This window comes from Podarcis melisellensis (genome assembly GCF_964234715.1).
Source record: "Podarcis melisellensis genome assembly, chromosome: 15".
NCBI classification, from domain to species: Eukaryota; Metazoa; Chordata; class Lepidosauria; order Squamata; family Lacertidae; genus Podarcis; species Podarcis melisellensis.
In genome coordinates, this window is record NC_138532.1 from 35,735,362 (window position 1) to 35,742,993 (window position 7,632).

Consider the following 7,632-nt stretch of genomic DNA (forward strand, 5'->3'; position numbering starts at 1 on the left):
ACAGCTCTATTTCTCTATTTTTCCTCCCAGACTTAAGTCCTCCGACAGAACTTCCCAATATGGCGGCGGTATTTTTAACTGCGTCATTCCAAAGCCCTTATACATTCCACGCTCTTCTTAAAGCATGCTTTGGTTAGAAAGTTTATCTCCACACAGACATAAATCCACAGCTTAAGTCCTTCAAACGACATTTCTGACTTGTGAGGGGGTGGATTCTTGTTAATCACATAGAGGAAAGTCCTTTTGCCATACCGAGTCTTGGTGTATCTTCATCTGGTTAATTCTTGTTCTTCCGACTCGTCTTGTTTATCAGAGATCTCTTCTGTTAGCAGTCTTTACTCCCCCTCCTTCCTTGAAATATGTGCATTTGCTTCATCCTAATCGTTTCTTTTGAAGTTCTTGCAGCTAGAGGCGCGGATCAGAGGCAGCGCTGATATCCACCAAAGGGCATTCTGCCTAGTGCCCCCATCCCCACAAATTCGGGGGTGGTATAGGGCACAGCAGGCAAGGGCAGCCCCCCACCCCCCACAATCCTGGGGGGGTAGGGAGGCTATTTACTCCCATCACAGCCTCCAAATTACCTTGTGTGGGTCGGAGAGATGTTATTGTCAGCCATCTTCTGATGTGCCCCTAGTGGCCCCCCTCACTACTGGGAAAACTATTGGGAAAAGACTATTAGCCAGTTGAAATAGCCGAGGTTCGACTTCCGGAGGCGGCGCAAAACGGCAATGGCGGTCCTCTTTACCGTGTGAAGAGGGGCTCCGCGAAAAAGGGTCGTCCGCTGCGGCAAAGCGGAGACCCATTAAGACAAACCGTAGGCAGAGCGAGCCTGCGGCCGTGGGACTCGGCGGGTGCCAGAAGCCCCCCCAGAAATGAGGAAGGGACCTCGTAAGAGGCTCCGGAACGTGAAAGGGGGAGCGGCGCTGTGAGTTCATCGCTCTTTTCGCGGAAGTGAAGCCGCGCTGCTGTTGCTGATGAGCGTCGACCTTTCTTCTTGAAAATCATCGGAATTGGCTGCAATTTACCCGTGAGTAAGGGGTACTAAAGATTGACTTAAATTCATTTAATTCGGCTGAAAACGGGAGGCGAGTAACAGGAAGTCCGTCTCCCGGTCCTGCTAATCAGAGCAAAGCAAAGAACCCGATGTGGGCTGAAGCGTTCAAAAGAGACTTTGAAATTAGTATGAAGGGGCATTAACAGACTGTGTTCTTCTAGAAATTAAAAAGATTGAAGGATTAAATCTTTTGGTTTATTGCGCTAAGGAATCTTTCCCTTATTGTGAAGTGACGTGGAATTGAAGGAGATAACTGAGCTATCGGACTGCCAGTGTTGCAAAGGAGTACTGTCAGGCTGCTGAAACTTTTTCTTAAGTACAAATTGTTGCATTGATGGATACACTATCGCTTTAATACTGATATTGGAACCTTTCTGCTACCTTGTGGCACTATTTTGAAACAGAACTATCTGAAAGCCTCCTTTTCGAACTTGGGGACTAGAAAAGTTGAAATAGGAACTTTGATGGCGGAAAAGAAACTTTCTTTCTTATGAAAACCCCCCCTAGTGGATTTGCGGAGACATAGAGGTCTGGGAACTGTACCTTATTGGGATTTTTTGTGGTTTAATTGTTTACATTCTGGACTTGCCTTTCTCATGGACTGAAAGACTATTTGACCTTGAACAGAGGCAGCTGGGGAATGAGTGGCCCAGGGAAAACAAGAGCATCTAAAGCTAAGGAAGCTTTAGCTGAGGAAGCTAAAGAAAAGAAAAAAGATAAGAGAGCTGGGCAGCTTGTTCAAACAACGTTGACTCATCAACGCAGATCTTCGGTACCAACTGTGCTGACGGCGCAGGAGGAAGAAGTTGAAACGCTTGCAACAGAAGATATGGCAACTGGAGGAACTGATCCAGTCTTGAAACAAATTTTGGAACAACTGGCACTTTTGAACAAGAAGGTGGACGATCAGTCATCTAAAATTGACAGAGCTACATCTACTATCAGCAAGTTAACAGATCAGGTTTCCCAGCATACTCAGGCTATTGAGAAATTGCAAGGAGCTACGGCGGAGAACTACAAATTAGCTGCGGAAGCCAATCAAAAAGCTGAGCAAGCGTGCAAAAAGGTGGAGGAGATCAAAGGGGAAGTAAGACCTCTGAAAAGACAGGTAGGAGAACAGCAAGCCTACCTGTCAATGGTGGAACTGAAAAGTAAGGAATGTAATCTTAGGCTGAGGGCCGTCCCAGAGCTGGAGCAGGGCAACCTAGAGGAATTTTTGACGCAGTTGTTTTCTAAATTTGGGGGGGTTGAGGAAGATAAAGACTTCAAAATTGTGACGGCCTTCAGATTGGGAAGATCGGTTAAGAAAGACAAGTCCAGAGACTGTTTGGTTTGTTTGAGAACAAGAGAGGAAAGAGACAAGATATTAGGTCAACATTTTAAAAAATCTCTGGAAGTTGAAGGCAAAAGGGCAGAAATTTATAGAGATATTCCTAAATATCTGCTGGACCTTAGAGCCTCATATACAGACTTGGCTAAATTGTTAAGGTACAACGCAATCCCTTACAGGTGGGAATTTCCTCAAGGTCTATCATTCACTTATAAAGGAAAGAAGGTAAGAATTAAAACACCAGAGGACCACCAGAAGTTCCTACACGACAACGAGGAGGACCTCCAAAAGAGAGCTGTAGATTCCTGGCCTCCACCACCGGGATCACCACCAAGACCTGTACCATCTGGAGGCGGACCGGCACCACAGCCTTCGGGAACGGAGGACAAACTGGATACCCAACTGTGATATTCAAGAAGTAGACCAGGATGTCTCTACAGCTTCTTAGTTGGAACATAAATGGCGGGAATTCTCCAGAAAAACGGAGAAAAGTATTTCATATTTTGAAAAAAGAACAATTAGACATTATTTGCCTGCAAGAAACACATGTGACAAGACTCCACAGAAAAGTGTTAATTAACAAAAGGCTAGGCCAAGAATTTATTTCATCGGACAAAGTTAAGAAAAGAGGAGTGGTGATATATGCAAAGGAGAACTTGTCACCAAAATTTGTATTTAAAGATGAACAGGGTAGAATTTTGGCAATTGAAATTCAGACACAAGGAGAAAAGTTTTTAATTCTAGGAATATACGCCCCAAATGATGGAAAATCGGAATTTTTTAAGAAGCTGCATGAGACTATGCTGGACTATTTGGATTACAACAACATTATCATGTTGGGAGATATGAACGGAGTCGCCTCAGTGAATATGGATAAGTCGCAAAGTGCTAATATAACGAAAGACGGCAGACTACCAAAAACCTTTTTCGAAATGACTGACAATTTGGATTTGATTGACATATGGAGGATCAAGAACCCTCTAGGGAAAGAAGGAACTTTCTTTTCTGAGGCCCACATGACATGGACGCGAATCGACCAAATATGGATTACTAGAGGGCTGGCACCTAAGACTAGAAAAGTGGAAATCTGCCCAAAAACCTGCTCCGACCACAACGCTTTGAGAATGGAATTGAGATTAAATACAACCGGATCTTTCAGATGGAGAATGAATGACGCTTTGTTAAGAGATCAGGAGATTGTTAAGAAGGCCCAAAAAGTTTTAAAGGATTATTTTGAAATAAACTTAAAGACAAACGTGGAAAAAAGAACAATCTGGGACGCAAGTAAAGCAGTTATGAGAGGGTTTCTAATACAGCAGAACACGATTAAAAAAAGGCTCTGGAATGAAAAGAAGGAGAAGATTTTGGAGAAAATAAGAGAAGGAGAGAAAAAACTGAGATCCAGGCCTAAATCAAAGGAAGTATTGAGAGAAGTGAAGTTTTTCCAGGCACAATATTCGAAACTGATAAATCAAGAGGTGGAATGGAAAATTAAACAAATGAAACAAAGATTCTTTGAATCTGCTAATAAGTGCGGGAAGTTGTTGGCTTGGCAGTTGAAAAAGAGACAAAAGCTTAACACAGTTACAAATCTAGAGATTGAAGGGAGAATGGTTCAGAAACCCGAGGAAATTAGAAAGTGTTTCCAGAGATATTTCAAAGAACTTTATTCACAAAGGCCACAAAAAGGTTCGGAGGTGGACCAATTTGTCACAACTAATGGATTACAAAAAATACCCCAGGAAATGAGAGCAACCCTGAATTGTAATATTACAACCCAAGAAATTGAATGCGCCATTCAGAACCTCCAACTGGGCAAGTCTCCGGGACCTGATGGACTTACTTCCAAATATTACAAGGCATTGAAGGATTCATTGATACAACCATTGTTGGAAGTTTGTAACCAGATTATGGAGGGGAGGAAGGCACCGGAAACGTGGAAAGAAGCTTTCATCACGTTGATACCAAAATCAGAAACTGAAAAAACTCAACTTAAAAACTACCGTCCTATCTCACTCCTAAATGTGGATTACAAAATCTTTGCAGACATTTTGGCAAGCAGGTTTAAGAAAGTATTAAATGAAGTGATCCATAAGGACCAAGCAGGCTTTCTTCCTGGCAGACATTTATTTGACAACACAAGAAACATCATTGACATTTTGGAATTTTTACAGATTAACTCAAATACAAGAGCGGTGTTGATCTTTATTGATGCGGAGAAAGCCTTTGACAACATTTCTTGGATATTTATGAAGAAAAATTTGGAAAGGATGGGAGTAGGGCGGGGGTTTGAAAATGGAATAGAAGCAATTTATTCAGAACAAAAAGCAAAATTGATAGTAAACAACGTGGTGACAGAGGAGTTCAAAATTGAAAAAGGGACACGACAGGGGTGCCCTCTATCTCCTCTGTTGTTTATTTCAGTCCTGGAGGTGCTATTGAACATGATTAGAAATGACCGGTTGGCACAGGGAATTGTGGTCGGAGAGAAACAATATAAATTGAAAGCATTTGCAGATGACTTGGTTTTAACATTACAGGAGCCAGCCTCTAGTACTAAAAGAGCGTTAGAATTAATTTCTGACTTTGGTCGGGTGGCGGGATTCAAGCTGAATAAACAAAAAACTAAAGTTTTAGCAAAAAACTTGACAACTACTGAAATAGAGGAGTTCAGAAAAGAAACAGAACTAAATGTGGTTAAAAAAGTAAAGTACTTAGGGGTGCACCTGACCTCCAAAAATTTGAATTTGTTTAAGGACAATTATGAGAAATGTTGGTCAGAGATCAAAAGAGACTTGGAAACATGGTCAAGACTGAAACTTTCCTTGTTGGGCAGAATAGCTGCTATAAAGATGAATGTATTGCCGAAAATGTTATTTTTGTTTCAGGCCCTCCAGATCGTGGATAAGGTGGAATGTTTTGGGAAATGGCAGAGGGATATATCTAAATTGTCTGGCAGGGCAAAAAGCCCCGAATAAAGTTTAAAATACTAACAGATGCGAAAGAAAGAGGGGGGTTTGCCCTGCCGGACTTGAAGTTATATTATGAAGCTGCAGCCCTCTGCTGGTTGAAGGATTGGATTTTGTTGGAGAACACCGACGTCCTCGACCTGGAGGGATTTGATAATGCTTTTGGGTGGCATGCATATTTGTGGTACGACAAGGTTAAAGTTCATAAATCGTTCAAAAACCATATTGTCAGAAGGGCAATTTTTATGGTCTGGTCAAAATATAAAGACTTATTGGAGAGTAAAACTCCGAGGTGGCTCTCACCGATGGAGGCCAAAGCACGTAAAAGACTCAATATGGAGGCCCACTGGCCTAAATATTGGGAAATAATTGAAAAAATTGGAGATAAATGGAGGTTGCAGAGTATGGAAAAGTTAAAAAACAAGGTGCGAGATTGGTTGCATTATGCTCAAATCCAGGAAGTTTTTAAAGCGGACAAAAAAGTGGGTTTCCAGGAGGAAAGATCGAAACTAGAGACAGAGTTGCTTGAGCCAAAATCTAAGTTAATTTCGAGAATGTACAACTTGCTGCTTAAATGGAATACACAGGATGAGATTGTTAAATCCTCCATGATAAAGTGGGCGCAGGACTTGGGGCACAACATTATGTTTGAAGACTGGGAAAGGTTATGGAACACCGGAATGAAATTCACGGCATGTAGTGCCTTGAAGGAAAATATTATGAAAATGACATACCGGTGGTACATGACCCCAGTCAAGCTTGCAAAGATATATCACCTGTCTGATAATAAATGTTGGAAATGTAAAGAGGAGGAAGGGACATTTCTACACCTCTGGTGGACCTGCCCGAAGGTGAAGGCCTTCTGGGAGATGATACATAATGAACTAAAAAAGGTGCTTAGATTTACCTTACCCAAGAAACCGGAGGCCTTCCTCCTGGGCATGGTAGACCAGAGGGTGGCTAAGAAAGATAGAACTTTCTTTATGTACGCTACTGCAGCAGCAAGGATCTTGATGGCAAAGCACTGGAAGACACAAAATCTACCCACATTGGAAGAATGGCAGACGCAGCTGATGGATTATATGGAACTGGCTGAAATGACTGGCAGAATTCGAGACTCGGGAGAAGAAGAAACGGAGGAAGTTTGGGAAAAATTTAAGGACTATTTGAAAAAGCATTATAAGTTGTATGAATGTTAAAAAATGCTTCTCTCTGGGAAATTATAGCTTCAGTATCGGTAAATCTTTGAATTGGTAAATAAGGCACAACAAGACAGAAGTGGTGTAATGTAATAATTTTATTGTGTTGAAACTAAAAATTAATGGATTCGGATTGAAATGTCTAGAGACCAGATATCACGATAAAATGGAAGATATATTATTATGTTTAAAACAAGTCAACAAATTGCTGAGGTTTTGGTTTTACAGAGAATGCAGTGTCCGGAAGATGGGGGGAGTTCACTAGATTTATGGAAACATGTATTTGGAATTTGAATTTTGTATATTATAAACCTAATAAAAATTATATATAAAAAAAAAAATGAAATAGCCGAGGTTCACTCATTTGTCCAAGGGAAGGGAGATGAAGTGTACTGCTCAACCTTGTTGAGTGTTGCCGTGGGATTGACTGAAGGGGATGTTCTGCAGGCTTATGAGGTGGAGAGATCTTTGCTTGTCCCCTTCCGCATTTCCTTCTCACCCTTCCAGGGACAGGCCAGCCTTATGCCTTCCTTTCTGCTGATCCTTCTCCAAGAGTGTGTCCTTTTTTTTACAAAACATAATCTGGGTTTCTGCCATTCAAGTCAGATGAATGCAGCCAACATAACTAAATGGCTCCGCTGAATCCAGTCGAGAGCAACTTGGCTGTTGATACAGGTTCAGCTGGAAATTACCTCATAGGAGAGCTTATACGCTTCTTTTCCTGCTGGTCACCTGCAACTAATAAAGAAATTCAGTAAAGACCAACTCAGGAAAACGTTTCTGCTTCATGAATAGAGAACTTCCAGGTGTTTGGAGGCCAGGTGGGGGTAGGGGGAGTTATACTGAAGTACTGCAAAATTATCTGAGGTCTGGCCAGGTGCTTTGCTTTTTCCAGATGTCTGTACCTTCGGTCAATTTCTTAAATTGTGTCCGCTGAAGTTGGAACGCTGATGTCCTTGGTTGGTTTGCCATGTAATGAAGCTTGTTGAAAGAGAAGGGAGATAGGAGAGTACAGTGGTACCTCGGGTTAAGTACTTAATTCATTCCGGAGGTCTGTACTTATCCTGAAACTGTTCTTAA

At 41.8% G+C, this 7,632-nt stretch overlaps 1 long non-coding RNA gene across 1 annotated transcript; it reads left to right on the plus strand.

Annotated features, from left to right (window-relative positions):
• Nucleotides 1-667: 667 nt before the first annotated feature.
• On the plus strand, nt 668-7,317 carry LOC309357397. Its single transcript, XR_014163112.1, has 2 exons — nt 668-697; nt 6,907-7,317. It is a non-coding gene; the product is annotated as an uncharacterized lncRNA (long non-coding RNA).
• The last annotated feature ends 315 nt before the right edge of the window (nt 7,318-7,632 follow it).